Here is a 26627-nt window from a genome sequence, read left to right on the forward strand (position 1 = left end):
AGGTGGCACCTATAGAGGCGCATACCAACAACAGCGCTATTCTTCCAACACCTCTGGGTACCAGCCGAATCGCCAGTCATACCAACAAAGACAGGGCCAGTCCTCTGGTTATTCACGGCCTTACAACAAAGGCAAGCAAACTGCCCGTGGACGAGACTCGTCCAAACGCCAATAGCGGCCTGCTGGCTCTGCCTACTGCTCCCTCCTCCGAGAGATCATCAGTTGGAGGCAGGGTGTCAAAATTCCTTCTGAACTGGTCCCAAATTACATCGGACCGTTGGGTGCTCAATATCATCAGACGGGGACATACTTTGGAGTTTACGGAAGTCCCTCCACCCAGATCCCCATCAGCCATCCCTTCCAAACATCTGCATCTCCTGCGACGAGAAGTACAACAAATGCTCCGCAAAGGAGCGATAGAGCCGGTCCCTTCCAATCAACAGGGCCACGGTTTCTATTCCAGGTTCTTCCTGGTGAGGAAAACGCAGGAGAAGTGGCGTCCCATCCTGGACCTCAGGGAGCTAAATGCCTATCTCATCTCCTTATCCTTCAGGATGGTATCCCTACAGGACGTTTTGAAAATGGTCAACCCGGGGGATTATATGGCCACACTCGATCTGGAGGATGCGTACTTCCATATCCCGATTCACCCAGCGCACAGAAGGTTCCTACGCTTCACAGTAGTCAAGAGCCATTTTCAGTTCAGAGTCTTGCCGTTCGGCCTTCGCTCTGCTCCAAGGATTTTTACGAAGGTGCTGGCACCTGTAGCAGCATTTCTGCACAAACACCACTTCCAGGTCTTCCCTTACCTGGACGATTGGTTACTAAAGGCCCCGACCAGAGCATTAGCGCAGGACGCGGTGCAGGCTTGCACCACTCTGTTCCAAAATCTGGGTCTCACCTTGAACATGGAGAAATCCACGCTGCTGCCATCACGGACAGCACGGTTCTTGGGAGCGCTGTTGGATTCGCGGCTCTCAAAGGCATTTCCTACTCGAGAAAGGGTACAGAAACTGCAAAGATTAGCAGGAAGCCTTCAAAGAAAAAAGTGTCTTTCTGTCCGCAGCTACAAGTCGCTGTTGGGGGTGATGTCATCTTGTATACCCCTGATCCCGCACTGCAGGCTACGGATGCGCCCCCTGCAGGAGCAACTGGACCTCCAGTGGCAGCAAGTGCAGGGATCGTTCGACGACAAAGTAATGGTCACTCGAGAGATGAAGGAGGCAGTGCTTTGGTGGTCGAATCCACAGAACTTATGCCAAGGTCTATCCTTCGCAAGCGTTCCATCACCTCACATACTGACGACGGATGCGTCATTGGAGGAATGGGGAGCAGTGATGCAGGACCTGCAAGTCAGCGGCCATTGGTCTCCAAGCGACCAAAAGCTACACATCAACCTGTTGGAGCTGAGAGCGATCAGGCTAGCCCTTCAAGCCTTTCTTCCGCGTCTCCAGGGTTCACAGGTGCTAGTCAGGACGGACAACACCACGGCTATGCATTATGTGAACAAGGAAGGAGGGACGAGGTCACTCCCCTTGTCGCGAGAGGCTCAACAGATTCTGGAATGGACTATTCTTCACGGAATTTCTCTAAAGGCAGAGCACTTACCAGGAGTGCTCAACGAGGGCGCAGACAGGCTGAGCAGGCTCGCCTCAGTCAGTCACGAGTGGGAGCTGAAACAACAAGTGATAGATCTACTCTTTCAAAAATGGGGCACACCAGAGGTGGACCTTTTTGCCACGCCGGCCAACAAAAAGTGCCTAGCCTACGCCAGCAGGTTCCATCACCAAGGCTCATTGGGCAATGCCCTGTCGATAGCCTGGACGGGGAGGTTTCTCTATGCATTTCCACCGATTCCCCTGCTTCCTCGTCTCCTCAGGAAGATGAGGACGGAACCATGCAAGCTCATCCTTATAGCCCCGGCATGGCCAAGACAATTCTGGTACACCGAGCTCCATCTGCTATCGCTAGTACCTCCGATAAAGCTGCAGGACGTTCCGGATCTCCTTGCAATGTCCGAAGGACAAGTTTGGCATCCAGACCCGAGATCGTTGCACCTGACTGCATGGCTCCTGACCAGCGAGAATACATGAATGTTCCTCTTTCCAATGAGGTCAAAGACATCCTCTCTCAGGCAAGGGCTCCGTCCACAAACAAAACATACAGACTAAAGTGGAAAAGGTTCTGTATCTGGTGCAAGAAGGAAAAGATTAATCCTTTCACGTCAAAACCTCATCAGCTCCTACCTTACCTACTCTCGCTAGCTAAGTCTAATCTGTCCCATTCTACTATCAAGGTTCATTTAGCGGCGATTTCGAGATTCAGAAGATCTGATTCTGGTCCTTCGTTGTGGTCTGCAAGAATTGTCAAACAATTCCTCAAAGGCCTGTTCAGGGTCTATCCGCCAGTGCGATCTCCTCCTCCAGCATGGCATCTGAACTTAGTCCTGGCTCAACTAATGAAGGGACCTTTTGAGCCGATTCACGGCTCAGACCTAAAATTCTTATCATGGAAGTTAGCTTTACTCTTGGCCCTCACATCAGCGAGGCGAGTGGGGGAGTTGCAAGCCTTAACTATCCAAGAACCGTTTTTGCAGTTCAAAAAGAACACTACCATCTTAAGGACGAACCCAAGGTTCATTCCCAAGGTCCCCACGGACTTTCACCTAAATGAGCCGGTCATTCTAAAGACATTTTTTCCGAACCCAGTCACTCCAGCAGAAAAGACATTGCATACTCTGGATTTGCAACGCTGTCTGAAGTTCTACATGGACCGCACCAAAGACTTTAGAAAATCTTCACAATTGTTCATTGCTTTTGGCGGTCCAAACAAAGGTCTCCCTCTGTCTAAACAGGGGATCTCGAGATGGATTTCAAGTGCCATTCTGCATTGCCACAAGTTAGCAGGAAAACCTCTAGTGGGCAAGATCCGTGCTCACTCGACGAGATCAGTGGCTTCTTCTACGGCCCTCTTTGCGGGGGTACATATCAAGGACATCTGCAGAGCTGCTACCTGGAGCAGCGTGCACACGTTCACTAAGCATTATTGCTTAGAGTCATTGCAGCAGGATGATGCGGCTGTGGGCCAGGCTGTCCTGAGAAACCTCTTCAAGTGATGGGTGAGCTTTCCTTTCTATCCCACCTTCCATGGGTGACACATTTTGTAATTTTCTGGCTAATGTTATGATATACTGCTTTACAAAATGTGTTTATGATGCTTACTGCTTGCTATTCTGATACAAAGCATGGGAATTTATGAAAGTTCCAATACTGGGGCAAGAAAACAAGTTACTTACCTGTAACTTTGGTTCCCCAGTATTGGTAACTTTCATAGATTCCCATGCGCCCACCCACCTCCCCGGGGAAAGCTCAGCCTTCAGCAACTATGGTGTCTAGCACACTACGGCTACGAAAATCTGAGGCTCTGAGGTTCCTTCAGGAAGGTTCTAAGGGTGAGGCTCTTCTGATTGGCTGTCGCCTAGAGTTTGGACTCTTTTACAAAAAGAGGCTGATATGTTACAAAAGGGAATGAGGCCTAGGCCTTTTCTTTCTCTTTTGTACCTACTACTATGATATTTTTTATTACCGAGACTCCCAGTCCGACGACGGGGAATGATACAAAGCATGGGAATCTATGAAAGTTACCAATACTGGGGAACCAAAGTTACAGGTAAGTAACTTGTTTTCTTACTGGGCATCATCAGAGCTAAAAACGATGATTTGGAGGCAAGGTCCAGAAGGAATAACCTCCGCATTACTGGAATTTCGGAGACTACAGCAATTTCGAAAATGGAAGTATTTGTATCAGACCTCCTGCATGAGCTCTTTGACCCGCATTTGTCCCCAGTGTTCGTGGTTGAAAGGGCTCACAGGTCTCTAGGCCCGAAGCCTCCTGTGGGCGGAACACCACGACCGATACTGGCCAAATTGCAAAATTACAAAGACAGAGACCTCATATTGCGCTTGTCGAGAGAAAAGGATCAGATCACGCATAAAGGAAATACCATATCCTTCTACCTAGACTTCACCCCTACGGTGCAGGCGGCACAAAGAGAATTCCTCCCAGCTAAGCGTATTCTCTTACAGGTGCAGATACACTACTCCTTGCTCTACCCGGCTAAACTAAAGGTCTCACATGATGGCACTGCACACTATTTTACGGATGCTAAATCTGCGCTCAAATTTGCTAAACACATTGGGGGTAAAAAATTGAAAGAGACCGTGGGGATGGAAAAAACTCAGATAACCGGATGAGTGACAATGATTAATGTGTTGCCAAAATTTCTCATAACTATGTTGAAGTATCTTGCAAAATGATGTGTTATTTTCTGTTTTAACCACGTTAGAGCTACATGCTGGGCTGGGTTGGGTCCTGGTAAGTGAACTGTAGGTAATTCTTCAATATTGTCAGATGCTGCGACTAGCCTACACACACTACTCCCGGACACCCTGTGAAAGCAGGGGAGTATGACGGCTTAACCTTGCCCTCACGGGAAGGTTCCCTATGTTCGGTTTGCAAATGTATATGGTTGAAATAGGGATGGGTATACTACAACCTTGGGGGGTTGGAGTGGGTGGAGGGTGGTATCTAGTTACACTGTTTAGTTTTAAGCCTGTATACAGCTGTCAGACACTTTGAAAGGTTACACTGAAGTCTTTATTGTATGCTTAGGTCAGGTACGAGAATTGGATGTGGGCTTATCTCATGGGAACACGCACTAACTCACTTAATGTCCTAACGTGGAACTTTAGGGGGCTGAATGGTGGTAGGAAGGCGAGGTTGGTGCACGCTTATTTGGCGAAACATAACATTAACATCTGCTTTATGCAGGAGACGCACCTAAATGTGACACCGTCGCAGCGGTTGCGCCACGACAGATGGGGAGTAACGTACTCAGCCATCTATTCTAACTATGGGCGAGGTGTGGCAATACTCATTAGAAAGGGAGTGGACTGGCGAGGTAACAATGCATATGTAGATCCAGAGGGGCGATGTGTGATTTTGAATGGGCAGCTGGGCGGCAGTGCTGTGACATTGGCAGCTGTATATGGCTCAAATGTTGACTCCCCCGACTTTTTTCGAGACTTCTGGTCTAAGATTAGGGCGCAAGGCTGTCACACAATAATATGGGGCAGGGACTTCAATGCCGTACTAAATGGCGCTTCTGACAGACACGGCACAGCTCGTTCCCTGCATCCCCAGGCTAGCACAGCCTTACGAGACATCATATCTGATGGTGACTTAATGGATATTTGGAGGATCCGTCATCCCGGGCTCAGGGAGGAAACCTGTATCTCTAGTCAATATGCAGCCTGGTCCCGCTTGGACTTCTGGTTGGTGTCCCGAGATGTCGCTACCTGGATGCTGGAGGTGTCCCATCTGGCACGCTCACTGTCGGACCATGCCCCTTGCTTACTTAAATTATCCTTACCTAAAGTACCCCTGCGGTCTGATGTCGTAGAATATTTTGCCTTAAATTCTGGATCGGTTGACACCGTCGCCTCGCTATGGGAGGCATTTAAAGTTGTTATTAGAGGGCAGTGTATAGCAAGACTGGCAGGTGTACTTAAAGCCATCAGGGGCACACTGGCAGACTTAGAGATGCGGATAAAGTAGCTGGAAGGACAATTTTGCTCTCAGACAGACCCCACCACAGCTGGGCTCCTGAAGTAAAAACTTTTAGAATTCGAGGAAGAGGCGAAACGGGAAGTTAAATTCTTGGGCAAATACGCAGAGGCGAGACGATACGGAGAGGGTGACAGACCAGGCCGCACGTTAGCGGGTATGATTCGTCAATATAAAAGTGCTACCTTTGTGAACAAGATAAAAGGCGCTACTGGTGATACTGTTAGGGGCCAGTCGGAGGTTCTCAATGAATTCTACTCATTTTACTCTTCCCTATACAAGGCCACTGAGGTATCAAACCCGGAAAGCATGCAGGATTTTTTAGATTCTATTGCCCTGGTGTGGTTTACCAACACACAGAGTTTATATGGACCTCCCCATCACGGTGGAGGATGTCACACAGGTGATAAAGAGCTTGCCACTAAATAAAGCCCAGGTCCAGACGGCTTGACGACCGCCTTTTACAAAGCTTATGCCGAAGAACTAGCTCCCCGGCTGCTTGCAGTATACGAAGAAGCACTGGAGGCAGAGATCCTTCCACCGTCTATGAGAGAGGCGGTGATTATGACACTGTTGAAACCAGATAAGGCGGAAACAGAGGTTGACTCTTACAGGCCATTATCCTTGATAAATGTTAATATAAAGATTTATGCTAAATTGCTGGCAAATCGACTCCAACCGCTTCTTCCGATGATTTCTCTCCCAGACCAATCCGGGTTTATCCCTGGACGTTCGACTTCACATAACCTGCGCGCGTTGTTCTTGGTGCTACACTATCTCCACCGGAGTGTTCAGGCCGCCGCCATTTTTTTTAGACGCGACCAAAGCATTTGACACGCTTGAGTAGCCATACCTATTTTTGATACTAACACGTATTGGAGTAAGCCCTTTGTTTATCAATAGAATTAAGCTACTTTATACGAAACCGATTGCCCGAATAAGGATCAACGGTCTATTGTCAGACTCATTCCAAATTACGCGGGGTATGAGGCAGGGTTGCCCGCTGTCACCATTACTCTTTGCTATCGCCATGCAACCCCTGGCTACCAGGATAAGGCAAAACAACCACACCGCGAGGGGAATAGGGTTCAGTACCCGTAGCCTTTTGATCTCCCTTTATGCAGAGGATGTGACTCTGTACATCCTTAACCCTGAAGACAATCTAAGTCCAGTCCTTCGTGAATTCATCAGGTTCGGGGGACTGGCGGGCATCTCCATTACCTGGGCAAAGTCGGTAATTTTTCCATTGACTGATGGCACCAAAGAGGTGACATCCGAGTTTCCGTTGCGATGGGAGGCTGGTGAGGTCAAGTATCTGGGTGTGTGGCTGAGCCGTAATCTCCAAGATTTTTGGAACTTGAACTTTGGGAGGGCTTATACTTGGCTGGAAAGTAAGGTTGCAATTTGGTCTAAACAGCCACTCTCTATTGCGGGAAAAGTGGCGCTGACAAAAATGGTAATTCTACCAAAATTCCTCTATCTATTTGTAAACGGGCCAATCTCCCTCTCACAACACTTCTTCAAAAATTTGCGATCCCAGTTGCTATCCCTGGTGTGGGCGGGTGGGCAGGCCAGGGTGTTGTGGGACCTTCTGACACTTCGGTTGAGACAAGGTGGACTGGGCGCCCCAGACATGCAGCTGTATGCACTATGTGCGCAGGCTCAATTTCTCCATTTTTCGGTTCACCGGATGCCATATCAACCACATGTTGCGGTGGAGATCGATGCAGTGGCACCGGTGCCACTCGGAGTCGCGCTATACCAGAAGTCGCAGCGCCCAAGAGGGGATGTGGACACAGCTGGTACCCTGTGCTGGGTGTGGTGCGCGCTACAGAGGAGGGCTGATGTCCCGGTGCTGAATGCACCCTCTATCCCACTGGCACGTAATCCCTTGCTGCCGTGCATAGAGGGGGGTCAGTAAAGCCCTGACTGAGGACATGCAGTAAAGAAACCTAGGGGTCTAGAAAAGAGGAATTGTCTCAAACTGTCATAAATCGTATTTAATACATTAATGACTTATAACTAGTTTCAAAGAGTGGGACAACAATGCGAAATACAATGTCTGCGATGATTTGTGAGTAGAACCCAAAAGGTATTCGTAGGATTCCCATCAAAAACTTGCGATGATCAATGTTATCATTTGGTCATCCAACCAAGGTAATAAAATCTCTTGATCATTGAGACCATATTCTTACCTTGTACCATAGTCGGGTCACTACCCACAAATACTTTTTGACCAAGTGATATCAAACTGATGGACAAGAGTGCAGTGCAAAAATCATAAAAGTGGTGAATGATAAAAAAGGATAGAGGACCAGAGAAATACATTTATTAGAGATCTGGCCTCTTCCTAATTAAAAACAAGAACAGTGCAAGACAGCAGTGTTAAACAAATAACTGCATAGGGGCCAACATGTGTCAGCCTAAAAGGGGAAGACCCAAGGCTTTCTTCAGGGCCTCTGTTCTAAACGTTGCTACTGCATAGTGATTTTGTCACACAAAGAAAACTGAGTTGACAGAAAGAACAATAAAGTGAAAAATCAAAAAAGGATACGATAATCCAGTAGCATATCCTCCGGGTCAGTGGATAATTAAATGCATCTGAAACCACAAAACACAAAGCAAACAAAGTATTCAAATTGTATCATGTCTCTCTCATACTCCAACTAGTGAGATAGATAGAAATTGATAACACTCACCCAGCACGACCGGGGATTTAGCCTCACCTCACCTGGACACACACTCAGGAATAATGAGGCTACGCTCTAGAAAAGTAAGGATACGGGTGCATGATGCAGAAAGGTGAAACAACCTAATATCACTCTATTCTGCACAGATACAAACACTCCTATCATTATCCTTAACTCTAATGTTCAAAAACTATTAAAGTAGCCTCAAATTACTGTCGCGATTGAAAGCAGCGCAAGAACACGCACGCGCCACTAACCTGACTCTGGGGACCAACAGAGACGAGAAGATGATAGTCCTCACGACTTCTCCCCACAAACATCAAACCATGGGAATGCCACCACGGTCTGAGCGTGTACGGAAAGAGGGCGCGAGGTGGATTGGTAAATGACGTCTGGGGTTTCACAGTACTCTCTGTTCGAGGTTACACAGGACAATACTGGTACTGCCGCACTGCAAGTGGAGCAGAAGACAGAGGACAGGCTATAAGTACCACAGCTGTGACACTTTCCCTCAATTCCCCTCTGTCACTGAACTCACCGTTTTTTCCCCGTATTACAATCCATAAATGGATCCGGAAGACTAGGTAAGAGAGGATTATTCGACTGGACGAGAAGTTGACTCCACTTCCCACTGTCAAACTCCACTTCGACTCTTGGTAATAGAGCAGCAGTTTATCTAATACAAGACGTTAATATGACACGTCCAGTACGAACCACAATACTCCTTGTGGCAAAGAAAAAAGAAAAGACATCAATCCTGAAACGAACAAGCAAAGTATGAATCGGATTTCAAACGGCAAGCACTAGGAAATAGAGACCAAGTAGGAGGCGAGCCCGCACTCCTTTGGAATACTTGCAGTGTCAGAACACGATGTGTACCGATAGATCGACTATTGACCACGCAGGCTCTTCGTCGTCGGGCAGCAAACACTGACCACGCAGGATCTTCGTCGTCGGGCAGCAAACACTGACCACACAGGCTCTTCGTCGTCGGGCAGCAAACACTGACCACGCAGGCTCTTCATCGTCGGGCAGCAAACACTGACCACGCAGGCTCTTCGTCGTCGGGCAGCAAACACAGGAAACAGGCAATGGGCTCAGAAACAACATTGACAAGCACCGTTCTGGTCAATGGGAGGGGGCTATATAGATTCCGCCCATAATCCTGATCTCTGGCGCCGCACGGCCTTCTGGTATATGTAGTTCTTCCGTGAGGGACACCCAACAAGGATACGCTTCCTCCTCCTTGTGCCTGCATGCGCGATCGCTACAGTACCCCCTCTCGAGGACAGCCGTCCCGGCTGTCGACCCGGTTTGCCAGGGTTATTGTCATGGAACCGCGCCACCAAGTCAGGACAGTGGAGATTGCCCACGGGTTCCCAGGTGCGGTCCTCAGGGCCAAATCCTTTCCAATCGACCAAGTATTGGAGTCTGCCACGCACCATTCGTGAATCCAAGATGGACAAGACCTCATACTCATCATGGCTCTCAATCTCCAGAGGCAGAGGGCGGTCCGGCAGACGAACACCCGGAAGGCAAGGACGAAGGAGGGACACGTGGAATACAGGATGTATTGCCCATGTCACAGGTAGAGAGAGTTTCATGGCCACAGGATTGATAACCTCACAGATACCATAAGGACCAACAAACTTAGGCTTCAATTTACTGACCCCCTTCAAATGCAGATTTCGAGTTGAGAGCCATACTTTGTCCCCAACCTTATACTCAGGCTCCAAGGACCGTCTCCGATCAGCAAACAGCTTTTGGGCCATTTGGGCTTTTTCCAGACATTGCCGAGCGTCAATAAGGATCGCTCTGAGATGAGCATGATGTTCATGAATAGTAGGAACCAAGGAGGTAACAGGCCACTCAAAGGGAAGCATGTTGGGATGAAATCCGTAAAGGCAAAAGAAAGGAGAACACCCCAAGGTGGTATGCACAGCGTTATTGTAGGCAAACTCTGCCAACCACAAAAGGGTGGTCCAATCTGCGGTGTTCTGCAACGTAAAACAACTGAGGTATTGTTCAAGTGTTTGATTCAAACATTCCGTTTTACCATCGGTTTGAGGGTGGTAGCTAGAGGACAGGCGTGCGTCGATTTGGAGGATTGTACAGAGAGCCTTCCAAAAACGGGATGTGAATTGCGTGCCACGATCCGTAATCAAAACACTCGGTAGTCCATGCGCTCGCACAATGTGTTGCAAAAAGACCCTAGCCAGTTCCCATGAGGACTGTAGACCGGGCAAAGATACGAAATGTCCCATTTTCGTGAGATAGTCAATCACCACTAGGACAACTGTTTGGCCTTCACAGGGGGGCATCTCCACAATGAAATCCATTGACAAGGTATGCCAGGGTTTGGGTGGAATCGGTAATGGGTGTAGCAGAACCGATGGTTTAGTATGACTGGACTTACCCTGGGCACAAACAGCGCAATTCTTCACATATTCTTTCACATCTGCTCGGATACCAGGCCACCAAAAAGACCGTTCTACAGAGGCGGTGGTTTTATAAATGCCCATGTGCCCACCCAATACAGAATCATGGGCCCAGCGTAACACCTGTAGTTGTAACTCGATCCGAGGTATATACAAAGCATGGTAATGGTATGCGAGTTGATTTTTCTCGCATCGATGTGCTGGCTCTTCTTGGATCCAGGTTGGAATATCCAGATCAGATAAGGCAACTTTGACATCCTCTAGGAAATCCTCGGAGGTGATCAGGGCAACAGACAAAACCGAATGCTCAGATTCTTTGAGGATGGAAGGAGGTTCTGTGGGTGTTGATGTCTCCTCATCCCCCAACCGAGAGAGCGCATCCGCCTTTCCGTTGCGAGTTCCGGGTCTATACTTGATCACAAAATCGAAGTCGGAAAAGAAGAGAGTCCACCTCAACTGACGGGGAGTCAAAGCTTTAGCTGTTTTCAAAAACAGCAGGTTACGATGGTCTGTAAATATTTCCACTGTATGCAAGGCCCCTAGAAGATAATGTCTCCACTCCTCGCATGCTCTTTTGATGGCAAGGAGTTCATTATCAGAGATAGTATAATTGACTTCACAGGGTGAGAGTTTCTTGGAATAGTATGCCACCGGATGTAGCTGGCCAGTGGAAGGGTGTCGTTGTGACAAAACACCTCCGAGGGCAAACTGGGAAGCATCAGTTTCCAAAATGAACGGCAGCTGAGGGTCTGGATGTCTAAGAACGGGAGCTTGTGTAAACTTCTCCTTAAGAAGCTGAAATGACCCTTCCGCTTCTTCCCCCCAAACGAAAGGAGCGTTCTTCCGCAGAAGGGCCGTGATAGGTTGAATGGTCTTGGAGAAATCCTGAACGAATCGTCGATAATAATTGGCAAAGCCAAGAAAGCTCTGCACGGACTTGACGTTTCTTGGCATTTTCCATGACAAAATGGCCTCCACTTTACTCATGTCCATCCTGAACCCTTGGGCATCGATAACATACCCCAGAAAGGCCACCTCTTGTACATGAAAAAGACATTTCTCTAACTTGGCGTACAGAGAGTTTTGTTGTAACCTTTCCAACACGGTCTTTACATGTGTGATGTGCTCCGAATAAGACGCTGAATAAACCGGGATATCATCAATGTATACTATACAAAAGGATTCCAAACACCCCCGTAACACCTCATCCATGAAATACTGGAAGGCGGCGGGGGCGTTGCAAAGGCCAAAAGGCATCACCCTGTACTCATAGAGGCCAAACCTGGTTCTGAAAGCGGTTTTCCACTCATCCCCCTTCTTTACACGTACAAGATGGTAAGCCCCACGGAGATCAAGTTTGGTAAAATACCGGGCCTGTGGTGTTGGGTTCAAATCAGGCCTACATACTCTGTTAAACTCTCGAACGCCTTAGTATAGAAGTTGGCACGGACACTGGAAAAGGTAAAAGACAAGTTTATTAGACCCCATGGGGTGGTGATACATTCCTACAGCACCCTTCGGCAATGTAAGAAGTAGCACACCGAACATTGGTGTGCGACCTCTTTTATACAGTTTAATAGCAATAAAAAGATAGGCGGTTACAAGTTACACATTTTAGGTACATATAAGGTCATTTTTGGAACACAGCCAGCACGTGGGAGGAGTTCAACGGCACTGGTCAGTTAGTGTGAACATTCCTAAAGAGTGACCAGTTGATGCATAGTGCGCATGTGCGCTTGACCAGTACTAAAAATAGCCTGTTGCCGAGCAGAATAGTGACCATGGGTATCGAGAAAGGACGAAAGGGCACACTGACCACGAGGCAGCGTGTTCATAGGAAACGGAAGTCAGAGGGATTCAAAATGGCCCCCGTTCGTTTTGGTCAAGTTAACAGAAAAGACCGTGTAGCTGTGCTAAACGCTAACTCAGGAGCTGCCAAAACACGACAGACGGCCCTTTTAGCGTTTAGCAAAAGCTACCTCATAGTGGACGTAGTCAGAATGTTCATCCTCAATGTTAATAGCCATTATTTTCAATACTTCATCATTGATCAGTTTCTCTTGCTTATCAATAGCTCGTTTGGACGGAATACAGGCTGTGATACATACAGAACATAACGTAGGGCCACATTGAATACATAGACAAAGGAAAAATAGTACTCCAATAAAAACACAGAGAATCGTTAATAATTTCCAACCCCAAGTACTAAGCAGGGTCCAGAACCAACCAGAAAAGGTCCATGTTCCATTTTCTGGGTGGATCTCAGCAGCTATCTTATGTAATTTTGTAATCGAATCATATACAGAAGGAGAGTTATCTGGTACGTACACGCAACAACTACTTCCGATGACACGGCATGCTCCGCCCCGTCAGCTAGTATCACATCTAGAACCATTCGATTCTGGAGCGCCACAATTCTGGTAATTTGCAATTCCTCAGTAATATTCCCTAAAGCGGAGGCAGTTTCGTTAGCGACTGCTTCCACCACACGCGTAAGCCGCCTTATCTTCCTGCTATTCAGTGCAGCTCCTACGAATGAGAATAACCCCAAATTGAAATCTACATATTGTTGTAAAGTGGTATCAGTCTGGTCTATTTCATCAAGATCTACTGTTCGTTTGACCCTGTTTAGTATGAAATCATGGTACAGAACGTAATCATTGTGGTACATGGGAGGAGCAATAAATACAGGTGGTAATACAAAAGCTATATAACACGTTCCCAACCATCCCAATGGTAGACGATGGTATCCCTTATTTCCACAAATGAAATATGTGTTATGTGAAGCTACAAATGCAATTCCAATTGGTGTATCAAAGGTAAGTGTAATATTACATTCACTGCGGCCTACAGGGATTGTACCTTTATTTCTAATACACAAATCTGCTTTTGTATCAATGACTGTTATCATATGCGAGCTCGTCACATTTATAAGTCTTTGATTCGTATATACACGAGGTGTAGAAACATTGTCCGGACGGTACTCTTCCCATTCAAACTTAGTTCCTTCAGCATGTGGATAGCCGTCTTTGTCGTTATAACATATTTTATTCAACCGAAAAAGTAGTCCACCTTTCGTTGGCCATCGCAGAGTAAAAAGAAGAGTGTACCAAGCATGACAAGAACCATTATGAGAAAACGGGAGAGGAATGAGTGGTGTTCCTCCCTTCTTCTGATGTCCGGGCAACATTCCACATACCCAACAATTGGACGTGTTGGTCATGTTATGAGTATGATGCAAAATCTTAATAAAGCTGTTATTCAAATAAGTCTGCCTATGTCTTTCTTCGTGAAAAGGCAGAGTGAAATGAAAATGTTCAGATGGACTTGGAGTGGTGGGCAGCAAATGTTCTCGTACAGGAAACAACAGTTCTATAGTCCAAGCTAATACTGCGATCACCACTACGGTCAAGACAAACAAAACAACACCAAGAATTCTCCCTCTTCGTGTCGAAGGAGATGCCATAGTTCACAAAACAATACTCTTCAAGAAAACAACACTAAGCGGGAAAAATAAAAACGATGGTTCTGAACCGAGGCTGCCGTTGATTTGTTCTCCGGGATTCAAGACGGGTGTCGCTACACTGGGCAGAACTGATCCCCCCCCCTTGATATTCCCGGCTTCCGTTTCACAAACCTCAGAGCGGTTACCAACCAGTTTCAAAAACACAAAAGGAATCTTATTTCCTAGGGCGTAGATTGTACTTCACTTTATCAGAAACAACGTGGTCCGGGAAGGCTCCCTCCAATTCATCAGGCGTGACAGCTGGGCTCTTTTCTGTATCCAAAATCTTTCTGTAGTCGGATAGCACCACAGGGCTCACCAGATCCGGAGAGACACGTCGGCAGTGCGTTGAATGTATCCACCGCTTCTTGTTAGTGACTCTCACAGCAGTTCGCGTAGCCAGCAGCACTTGCTCAGGGCCATGCCATCTCGGTTCCAAACTGCTGGATCGTTCAAATACTTTGACCATCACGTGGTCCCCAGGGCGGAGATCGTGAGCCTCACCAGTGGAGTTATCAGGGAGCGCCTCTCGAACCTGTTGATGGATAGAAAGCAAATCATTTGTTAATCGTGCCAGATAATCGTTCATCATTATACAAGGCATATCATGTATCAAACGAGGTTTTGGAACTCCCCAAATATTCATAGGCCTTCCAAACACCACTTCGTAGGGTGTGAGGCCAGATCGAGAATGTGGCACTGACCGAATGGACAGCAATGCCAGAGGCAAAGCGTCCGGCCATTTCAGAGATGTAGATGCCACTATCTTTGCTAGCTTCAGCTTCAGAGTTGCATTGTATCTCTCTACTAAACCTGCTGATTGCGGATGAAAGACAGCATGGAATCTTTGCTTGATTCCCAATCCTTTCAGGACGTATTCCACTACTTTTCCAATGAAATGAGGGCCATTATCACTCCACATAAGTTTACAAACACCGTAGCGCGGGAAGTACTCCTTGAGTAACACCTTAGCTGTTGTCAATGCTGTATTGTCTTTCGTAGGGTAAGCCTCAATCCATTTGCTGAAGGCACACACCACTACTAGGACATACTTGAGATTATTACAGCGTTCCAGCTGGATGTAATCCATTTGTAGTACTTCGAATGGTGCAGTAGGTGGAACAAACCCTCCTTTAGGAGTATGAGTCCCTTGTCCAGGATTGTGCTGCAAACATATCAGACAGGTCTGCACTACTCTCTTAGCCGTGCTAGCAATGTCAGCATTTTCCCAAACTCGTGTAAGCAATTTAGTAATTGCGAGAGCTCCAATGTGTGCCAGCCCGTGTGTCATTTGCACCATTGTTTGTAAATAGGCCATGGGTAGTTTCCATCTCTCCATATCTTTACTACGCCAGCAACCCTCATCATCCAATACTCCTTCAGTGGCCCATTTCATACGTTCTGCCTCAGATGCTGACTTCTGTATATCTAGTATTTCTTCTCTAGCATCATGCCACCGCTCAGCTTGTGACTTCACCACATACATGGGGAAATTATTTTGCAGCATAGCGGTCTCTCTCGCAATGCGGTCTGCGAAAGCATTGCCTTGCCCTATTTTGTCCGTCACCTTTTTGTGTGCACTACACTTGACTATTGCAACTTTCTTTGGGCATAACAGTGCATTCAGGAGATCGCGTACCAACTCTCCATGCATGATGTGTACTCCGTGTGAAGTCAGGAATCCTCGTTCCTTCCAAAGTAGGCCAAAATCATGCACTACTCCAAAAGTGTAACGACTATCCGTGTAAATGTTCACACATAGCTCAGCACTTAACTCACATGCTTTCGTTAAGGCTATCAATTCAGCTGCTTGAGCCGATTTCTGGGGTATTCGTGCTGCTTCTACCACGGTCTTAAGTGTCGTGATCGCATAAGCTGCGGAAGTCGTACCATCTGGTAACCTCACACACGATCCATCAACCCACAGTTCCCCATCTACATCTGGGAATGGCGTATCCTGTAAATCGATACGACCCTTTGTCTGTTCCTCAGTCAGAAAAACACAATCATGTTGTTCTTCCTTCTGGGTCTCAGCAACAGGATCCGGCAGTAAAGTAGCAGGATTTAGTGTCGCACATCGCTTTAGTGTGATGTGCGGCGCCAACAATGTTAGCTCATATCCTGTCAAACGGGCACTGGTTAGATGCTGCGTTTTTGTTTGATTCAGTAACGCATCTACCGCATGGGGAACTAGCACCAACAATTTGTGTGACAAAACTATTCCCTCACTTTGTCGTATCGCAACTGCTGTTGCTGCAACTGCTCGAAAACATCCAGGCAATCCTCGAGCCACAGGGTCGAGTACCGCCGAGAAGTATGCACAAGGCCTCTGTTTGTCTCCGTGTGTCTGCACTAACATTGACAATGCGCACCCATCCTTCTCGTGTACATATAATGTAAAGATCTTCGTGTAATCAGGTGTACCCAACACTGGTGCAGAACAAAGAGCTTGTCTCAATTGCTCAAAAGCATTCTGACATTCATCCGTCCATTCAATGGGAATCGGTGTATCTTTAGACAACAATGCCAACAATGGTTTAATGATATGTGAAAAACCCAATATCCATTGCCTACAAAAAGACGTCAAACCTATAAAGGCGCGAACATCCTTCTGAGTGCGAGGGACTGGAGTATCTAGGATTGCTTGAATTCGATCTGGTGTCAATGCACGGCCCTCCTTAGACAAAAGATGACCGAGGTAGGTCACCTTTGGTCTACAATATTGTAGCTTTTTCTTCGAAACTTTATGATTATGTTTGGCCAGGAAGGAAAGCAAAGAAAAGGTACTCTTCTCACATTGTTCTGGCGTGTCTGCAGCAAGTAAGATATCGTCTACATATTGAATGAGAACCACTCCCTCTTGTAAGTCAAAGGAATCAAGCTGTCTTTTTAATGCCTGACTATAAATGCTAGGACTTTCAGTATAGCCTTGAGGAATTCGACAGAATCTGTACGATTTATTATTTAATGTAAAGCCGAATAGATATCGACTGTCAGGATGTACAGGGATCGAAAAGAAGGCATTCTTCAAATCGATGACTGTAAAAGTAGTTGCCGTCGATGGAACCAACGTAAGCAACGTGGTGATGTCAGACACCACCGGGTACTGAGGCACTACTATCTTGTTTATTTCCCTCAAATCAATAATGAAACGGTAAACCTTAGCATCTGTATCTCTTTTAAGAATCGGTAAAATTGGGCTATTGCAAACATTGTAGGGGACTTCCTCAACTACTCCTGCCAAAATCAAATCGTTCACAATGTGCATCAAAGCAAGTTCTCCTTCTCTGGAAATCTTATATTGTGGGACACGTGGTAGAGATACTCCCTCCTTTACAGTAATACGTACTGGAGGGATTAACATCTGCCCCACATCCGTGTCAGAAGTGGCCCACAACGTGTTTGGTAAGGAGACCAATACTTCAGATTCATGGAGAAAACACACTCGCTCAAAGTCTGGGTAATTCTCATTCAACACAACTCGCACTCCTTCTGGGGCACAGCGAATAGTAGCTCGAAAGTGTTTTAACATATCGAGTCCAATAATATTATCTGGTGTATTTGGAGACAACAAAAAGGGACATGGGGCAGCAAATTTATCAACATGAAATGCAACTGGTTGAGACAATGGGCTAGAAGTAGGTGTTCCATCGAACCCTATTGCTGTAATTACCTCGCCAGACAGGGGAGCCCTTGGAACCAAGCATTTGGACAAAGCGCTACGAGTAGCTCCTGTATCGACCAGAAATTGATCAGTGGAACCCAGAACATGTGCTTCTATGTATGGACCCCTTTGATCAACTGGTACCTCAACCGATTCCACACCCCATCCTACGCAATCCTATGCATAATGCTCATCCCGTGGTTCAGCAGGACCACCCTCATTTATCTGATATTGATTGCGGTTATCAAACGTATTATAATCAGACTGACCACGACCCCTTGCTCCATATCCTCCACGATCATTCGTGCCATAACCTCCTCTTGACCCTCCATAATAATTCCTAGACCTTCCACTTCCTCGTCCCCTCAAATTACGCTGCTCTCGAAACACCGGACAGTCTGCAATCCAATGCCCAAACTGTTTGCAGTATGCACATTGATTCACAGAAATGTCAGAACGAGGGGGAGGAGCATTACTGTATGATCCTCGCCCTCCTCTGTTATTTCCTCTCGTAGCCTGAACCTGGGCTAACATTACCTTCGTCTTCAAATCCTTTGCTTTCTTTTCACTACTTTCTTTTGCCTCTAATTCCTGTCTTTCATAATATTGAGCCATAGTCAATAAAGAAGCAGGGGTTGCTGTGGTCCATGAACTTTCACTCGCTTTCAATCGTTTCGCAATCTCCGGTAGGAGATTAGCCACATACTTATCAACGAATAAATGCCTGCCAGTATCTTCTGTCAATAATTGACCACTGTAATCATGGAACGCTTCCTCGAAGCGAGAGAAAAAATCAGAAACTGATTCATCCGCTTTCTGCTTACAAGAGGCTAATATAGTCCAATCAATCTTTTTAGCGGGAGCAAGAGTCTTTAGTTTTGTTAGTATGGCCCCTGGAAGGTCTAATATTAATTGACACGGCTTACATGCTGGTTCTCTATCTAAATCAGCCTGAACAAGATCTTTCCAAGTGGCCCCGAGAGTCGTGAGGTCATCAAACCTACGAATCGCTCTCCACATATCAGGGGGCAATATCAACCCGAAAAATAGATCAATATCAACTAACGTCATGATACATGAAGAAATTGCACTTTCAACATTTTCATAAAAAGCCGCAGGGTTTTTACGGGGATCAGGTAAAGCGTTCTTAAGCGCCATGACATCTGCTCTATTCCAAGGCGTATAAACCCAATTATATACAAAATACCCTTTCGCGTCTTTGGATCTTTTATCATCATCTGTGCCATCCCCTTTATGAGGGACATATAAAGGCGCAGCTTCTCGCATAGGTCTAACATTAATCGCAGCGATCTTATCTGTTTCAAAGATAGGGCATTCTTTGGATATCCCCGTCGCTCCGGACGTAGACGAATTCTTCGACTTTTCCAACTCCCGTAGTCGTGTCGCCTCATTACGCAGTTCAATCAAACGTTTGAAGAAGTCGTCCGCATCTGAAAGAACAAAAAGACCTTTACGAAAATTCTCACGACCCTTGGATATCTCCTTTGGTTCTAACTCGAGAGAATATTTTCTATACCGCTCAACAACTTCATCTCCAAAATGATCTAAAAAATACAGTCGTTCCTTATCAGGCCACTGTTCCATTTGTTCAGTAACGTCAGAAACAGTAACAGTATTAATATTTAGTTTTCGTGCAAATGAACGTAATTCCGCAGCTCGTTCCGCATGTAACCTGGTACGCTGTGTTCGATCACTATCCTCGTCCGAGTCCTCGTTCGGAGCCGTAGGTACGACGTACGGAGGCGGACAACGATCTAGTAATGAAAAATCATCTGTTTCATTAGTAAGGACTGGATAAAGAGGACGCCTGATAGGGAATTGACCATTAACCTGTAAATTGCGTTCTCGTCTCTCCCTCACTTTCTTTTCCTGTAATTCCTTCTCCTGTAGCTGTAAAGCTTTGTCATGTGCAGCCTTCCGCTGCACTTTCTCCGCCAAGGCTTCCTCACACTTCGCTCGTTCACGCACCTCTTTCTCCCACATACGCACACAATCAAACATATCTTGTCTAGACCTTCGCTGAAACAAACACTGCTCTACATACTGTACCTTTCGAAGGTCAAACGACCCATATAGCGGCCACTGTAACTCACGATCAGTCTTAGTATACTTATGCCATAATGTACTATACATTATAGGTGGAATACCGAATTTGACATACATTTCACGATTGGGAGTCCCCACTGGGGGAGCCGGCTGCTTTTCACTTAATCGATAATTGGTACCATTTTCAGAACAGCACATCCTACGGAGTGTGCTAAAAACAGGCATGTTCCAAAAAAGTACCACGAAAATGTGATACTACAAAAATGTCACCTAACGCGGTGTACCGTTCAAATCAAATAAATCAGAGAAATATCCCTACATGCCTGCCTATGTGAGGTGCACTTCACATATTCAAATTCAAATTCAAAGATTCAAAACGTCAGCTAACAAATTTCAAATTCAAATTCAAAGTTTTAAAAAACCACAGTAAGTGTCAGTAGACTACCTCACCGCTCAAAAGCTTACCAAATATTTTCAAACGTCCAAAGTCCAACTGCCAAGTTCCGTGGTCAAATCAGCCAAAACGGCACATCACGACAATCCAAGATCAGAATCTCAGTCGAGGACCGGCGCCACCTGGAAGGTCAGATCGGAAGGAAGGGAAAACACACCGTGGGTGCCAAGACTCGGGTCACTCAGTGGCAGCGTACGCGTCCATGGCGAGTTTCCTGACCTTCGTCACGACCTCTCCTTCGGGCATCCGAGTCGCCGATGAGTCCCTTCGTGGTCGCCAATTGTGGTGTTGGGTTCAAATCAGGCCTACATACTCTGTTAAACTCTCGAACGCCTTAGTATAGAAGTTGGCACGGACACTGGAAAAGGTAAAAGACAAGTTTATTAGACCCCATGGGGTGGTGATACATTCCTACAGCACCCTTCGGCAATGTAAGAAGTAGCACACCGAACATTGGTGTGCGACCTCTTTTATACAGTTTAATAGCAATAAAAAGATAGGCGGTTACAAGTTACACATTTTAGGTACATATAAGGTCATTTTTGGAACACAGCCAGCACGTGGGAGGAGTTCAACGGCACTGGTCAGTTAGTGTGAACATTCCTAAAGAGTGACCAGTTGATGCATAGTGCGCATGTGCGCTTGACCAGTACTAAAAATAGCCTGTTGCCGAGCAGAATAGTGACCATGGGTATCGAGAAAGGACGAAAGGGCACACTGACCACGAGGCAGCGTGTTCATAGGAAACGGAAGTCAGAGGGATTCAAAATGGCCCCCGTTCGTTTTGGTCAAGTTAACAGAAAAGACCGTGTAGCTGTGCTAAACGCTAACTCAGGAGCTGCCAAAACACGACAGGCCCCCTTTAACTGGTCCATCAAGACAGGAATCAGGGGAAGAGGGTATCGGTTCTTAACTGTCACCCTGTTTATGGCTCTGTAGTCGATACAGGGTCTCAATTCCTCGCAATCCTTCTTCGGAATAAAAAACATGGGCGAAGAGGCAGGAGAGGTTGAATGTCTTATGAATCCAGTAGCCAGGTTTTCTTCAATGTATGTTTTTAAATACTGTGTCTCTTTCTCCGTCAAGGCATACACCCTACTACATGGAATGTCTGATCCCGGGACAAGATCTACACGGCAATCATATGCTCGATGCGGAGGCAATTGGGTGGCTTTCTTTTTATCAAACAGGGAGGCAAATTCACAGTACTCCACCGGCAAAACCGTGGCACAACAAAACATGTCGACGGTACATGCACCAGCGATGTATGTGGCAGGTGATGGGTCAGGTGGGGAGCTACAAGTCGCCTTTCCCCGACAATGCTCCTTACAATAATCGGAAGTCATACTGACAGTTCTTGACGACCAACTCACCAAAGGATCGTGTAAGGTGAGCCAGGGCATACCCAAGATCAAACGGAATTGCGGAGCATCAATGAGATCGAACTGAATGTGTTCACAATGGTCTTTCCCGAACTACATCAATAAGGAAAGGGTGTGATACACTACAGGACCCGAAGAAAGGACCGTTCCGTCCACAGCTTTGACGGTTTCGGGCGTTTGTTTCCTTTCGTAAGGGATGCCCATTCGAAAAGCGTAGTCTCGGTCGATATAATTTCCTGTAGCCCCTGAATCCAACAGGGCATCGACACTTAAAGGGTTCTGGGTAGTCACCCATAAAGACACGTTGACGTTCATATGGGTGACTGCAGGGTGAAGGGTATTTGCCACAATAGGGGAGACCATGGATAACGGGTGTCTCAAATCAGAGGTCTCAACCTGATCGGAGACTTCTAGTTTTCCGCCGGCTCATTCATCTTCATGGTGGCCTGTACTCTGGGAAGGGGATTTCTTCCTGGTACATAATTCCTGGCTCTACATTTGTTAATGAAATGACCCCCTTTGCCACAATATAGACACAGTTTGAGTCTTCTTCTTCTGTCCTTCTCTTCTATGGTGAGAGGACCACGTATCCCCCCTATCTGCATCGGTTCGGGTCCTTCAGTAGTCTTGGTCTTTTCCTCACCCCCCTGTCGGGGCCGGACCACGGGATACGACAACCTATAGTCTCCCCTGTTTCTGTCACCTTTCCGTTCCAATAACCTATGATCCAGCTGGACAGTTAAATCGATAAGTTCCTCACATGTAGAAGACAATTGCACCACCTGTGCTAGCACGTCCTTCAGTTCACCCCTCAGGCCCTGATAAAATAAAGAAATTATTTTCTGTACTGGCCAATCCGTTTCTACTATGAGGCGATTGAAAGTGGTAATATAGGACAACAGGTCTTGTGATCCTTGTCGTAAAGTCATCAACTCGCGGTCCAAGGACATCATGTGAGACTTCCTGTCAAACAATTTCCTTAATTCAAGACAGAAATCAGAGAAATTCCGTAACACTGGATCATCCCGTTCCAGTAAAGGAATCGTCCAACTGGAAGCGTTCCCTCCCATATAAGACATCATGAAAGCGGTTTTAGACGCACCATAGGTTTACATAAGAAATGCAAACGACATTGGTTTAAGAAAGTCTCGAATTTTTTAGGGTCTCCATAGTATCTTTCAGGCGGAGCAAGGGGTATTCCCTGATTTTGGATTATGTGAACGGTGGGATTGGTCGCGGTTGCCGTGGAAGGAGCAGAAAAAGAACCCCCTGGTTGGAAGGAAGGAGGCGGGGGCAACGTGGCTGGTCTTATCAACGGTTTAACAGCAGAGTCCTTAAGGGCGAGATCAGACATCTCTCTACGCAAGTCTGACACTTCTTTGTACAGGGCTTGGTTTTCTGCTCGAGAGGTCTGAACTTCCTGCTGCAATTCTGAAAGACTCTCCAGTAAGGAGGCAAGGACGGTGTTGGTATCCATAGTCTAGGCTGGACAGTATTCTTGGGCTTGTCAATCTGTCGCGATTGAAAGCAGCGCAAGAACACGCACGCGCCACTAACCTGACTCTGGGGACCAGCAGAGACGAGAAGATGATAGTCCTCACGACTTCTCCCCACAAACATCAAACCATGGGAATGCCACCACGGTCTGAGCGTGTACAGAAAGAGGGCGCGAGGTGGATTGGTAAATGACGTCTGGGGTTTCACAGTACTCTCTGTTCGAGGTTACACAGGACAATACTGGTACTGCCGCACTGCAAGTGGAGAAGAAGACAGAGGACAGGCTATAAGTACCACAGCTGTGACACTTTCCCTCAATTCCCCTCTGTCACTGAACTCACCGTTTTTTCCCCGTATTACAATCCATAAATGGATCCGGAAGACTAGGTAAGAGAGGATTATTCGACTGGACGAGAAGTTGACTCCACTTCCCACTGTCAAACTCCACTTCGACTCTTGGTAATAGAGCAGCAGTTTATCTAATACAAGACGTTAATATGACACGTCCAGTACGAACCACAATACTCCTTGTGGCAAAGAAAAAAGAAAAGACATCAATCCTGAAACGAACAAGCAAAGTATGAATCGGATTTCAAACGGCAAGCACTAGGAAATAGAGACCAAGTAGGAGGCGAGCCCGCACTCCTTTAGAATACTTGCAGCGTCAGAACACGATGTGTACCGATAGATCGACTATTGACCACGCAGGCTCTTCGTCGTCGGGCAGCAAACACTGACCACGCAGGCTCTTCGTCGTCGGGCAGCAAACACTGACCACGCAGGCTCTTCGTCGTCGGGCAGCAAACACTGACCACGCAGGCTCTTCGTCGTCGGGCAGCAAACACTGACCACGCAGGCTCTTCGTCGTCGGGCAGCAAACACAGGAAACAGGCAATGGGCTCAGAAACAACATTGACAAGCACCGTTCTGGTCAATGGGAGGGGGCTATATAGATTCCGCCCATAATCCTGATATCTGGCGCCGCACGGCCTTCTGGTATATGTAGTTCTTCCGTAAGGGACACCCAACAAGGATACGCTTCCTCCTCCTTGCGCCTGCATGCGCGATCGCTACAATTACTACGGGCTCAGGACTCTCACGAGGTCTCTCAAATAATGGCCTATAACCTGAGAATGTACATCGTAGGGAAAGGGAATGCACACCCTCTTGAAAAACATTTCCACATTGTTCATGAGTGATCGTTCACAGTTTGCGTGCTCACTGGTGGAGTGCCTTGCCCTGTTTGGCACTGGGATACTGAATATCTAGATATAGGGAGCAACTTTCTGCCCCAATACCAATGGCGCAGCCAAATCTAATTTCTTCAATTTCAATCCGTTTTTTTCTCATTTTACTTCTTTTACTCCTTTATTTAATCGACTCTTTCGCTTTAATCCAATGTATTCCACACACCGGGTAATGCTTATTTTCCACAGTTTCTCATATTCAGGATGTGCCCATCCGGGCCTCTCTGCAAGAATACGTACAGACGCATGGTTCATCCGAAGCAGTTTTTATTAAAGACCCAATGCATTTCGGGCCGATGGGGCCCTTCGTCAGGGGTAGCTACAAATAACGATAATACGTGTATTATAATTTCATAAAAAACAATGTTTAAGTACATTCACAACGTTCATTTGTATTTAGCTGCATTTCAGTTCCCTTTAAATATCACATTTCAAAAAGCCTATTAGTTCACATATTTTATGATATAATAACTAATTTCACGATCCCAAGAGCCTCAATCAAAGTGTAATCCCACTTCCTTACATCGGTTGTACCTTCACATTATTCTCCCGGTAACTCCCACTGGAATGCCACATTGCCCTAAACACACACCCACTGTTGCTCCCAGATTCCAACTTTCTACTTTCATTTTACGTGTCTTTAAACCTTCCTGTTGAACGCAGACGTGCTCTCAGACGTTTTTCTCAAATGTAACCCACACAAACATCATTCCCAAATCATCCTCTTATTATATCCCTCCTTTCGTATTCATTAAACCTTTACCCTCATTTCCATAATCTAAACTAAGTGCGCCCCTCTGCTTTCTGTCCATCCTTGAACTGACATCTGCCTTTGCTTTAAATCTCTGTAAATCACGCACTTTAACCCTCCATTTTACTTATATCCTGTTCTCGCTCTTCTTTACCAACACCCAGTTTCATCTTAACTAGTCTGCGCTATTCAATGCTTACTTCACGTACCTGCTTCAAGTCGTTTCTCCTGGCTATTCTCTCACAAACAAAATGCCGAGTGTTTTAAATCACCCATATTTAAACCCTACACACGTGCAGAGGACCATCCCACAATTACCAGTCTCTAATTCACTACCAATGCAACCCTCTCATTGAAACCCCACCCCCGGCTCTTGAATACTACACTTCCCATAATGCAGTGCTTTGGCTTCACGTAACGTTACGATATTCATTGCCAATGTACCATGTTAATACACATAAATGCAGCTTCACACTTGTATTCCCACTGTAAATATTACGCCAATAGTGCCCATGTCTTAGTGTTCGTTTTAGGTGCCGCTCCATTAAAAATTGCTGGGTGAACTGGATGTTCCGCCGTGTGTGTGGATGTAATCTTGGTTCTCAAAATCCCGTTTAAGTCCATTCTTTGGTGTGGGTGCAAACCCAAGGTAGGGCAACATTCATAATGTACATCGTTGGGAAGTGTAGTATTCAAGAGCCGGGGGTGGGGTTTCAATGAGAGGGTTGCATTGGTAGTGAATTAGAGACTGGTAATTGTGGGATGGTCCTCTGCACGTGTGTAGGGTTTAAATATGGGTGATTTAAAAGACTCAGCATTTTGTTTGTGAGAGAATAGCCAGGAGAAACGACTTGAAGCAGGTACGTGAAGTAAGCATTGAATAGCGCAGACTAGTTAAGATGAAACTGGGTGTTGGTAAAGAAGAGCGAGAACAGGATATAAGTAAAATGGAGGGTTAAAGTGCGTGATTTACAGAGATTTAAAGCAAAGGCAGATGTCAGTTCAAGGATGGACAGAAAGCAGAGGGGCGCACTTAGTTTAGATTATGGAAATGAGGGTAAAGGTTTAATGAATACGAAAGGAGGGATATAATAAGAGGATGATTTGGGAATGATGTTTGTGTGGGTTACATTTGAGAAAAACGTCTGAGAGCACGTCTGCGTTCAACAGGAAGGTTTAAAGACACGTAAAATGAAAGTAGAAAGTTGGAATCTGGGAGCAACAGTGGGTGTGTGTTTAGGGCAATGTGGCATTCCAGTGGGAGTTACCGGGAGAATAATGTGAAGGTACAACCGATGTAAGGAAGT

General features: G+C 46.3%; 1 protein-coding gene across 7 annotated transcripts in view; it reads left to right on the plus strand.

Annotated features, from left to right (window-relative positions):
• LOC144773616 (transient receptor potential cation channel subfamily M member 2-like) overlaps positions 1–26627 on the plus strand; it is a 4189411-nt gene that overhangs the window by 2434959 nt on the left and 1727825 nt on the right. The gene's annotated exons all lie outside the window — the stretch shown is intronic.

This window comes from Lissotriton helveticus, chromosome 8, assembly GCF_964261635.1.
Source record: "Lissotriton helveticus chromosome 8, aLisHel1.1, whole genome shotgun sequence".
NCBI lineage: Eukaryota > Metazoa > Chordata > Amphibia > Caudata > Salamandridae > Lissotriton > Lissotriton helveticus.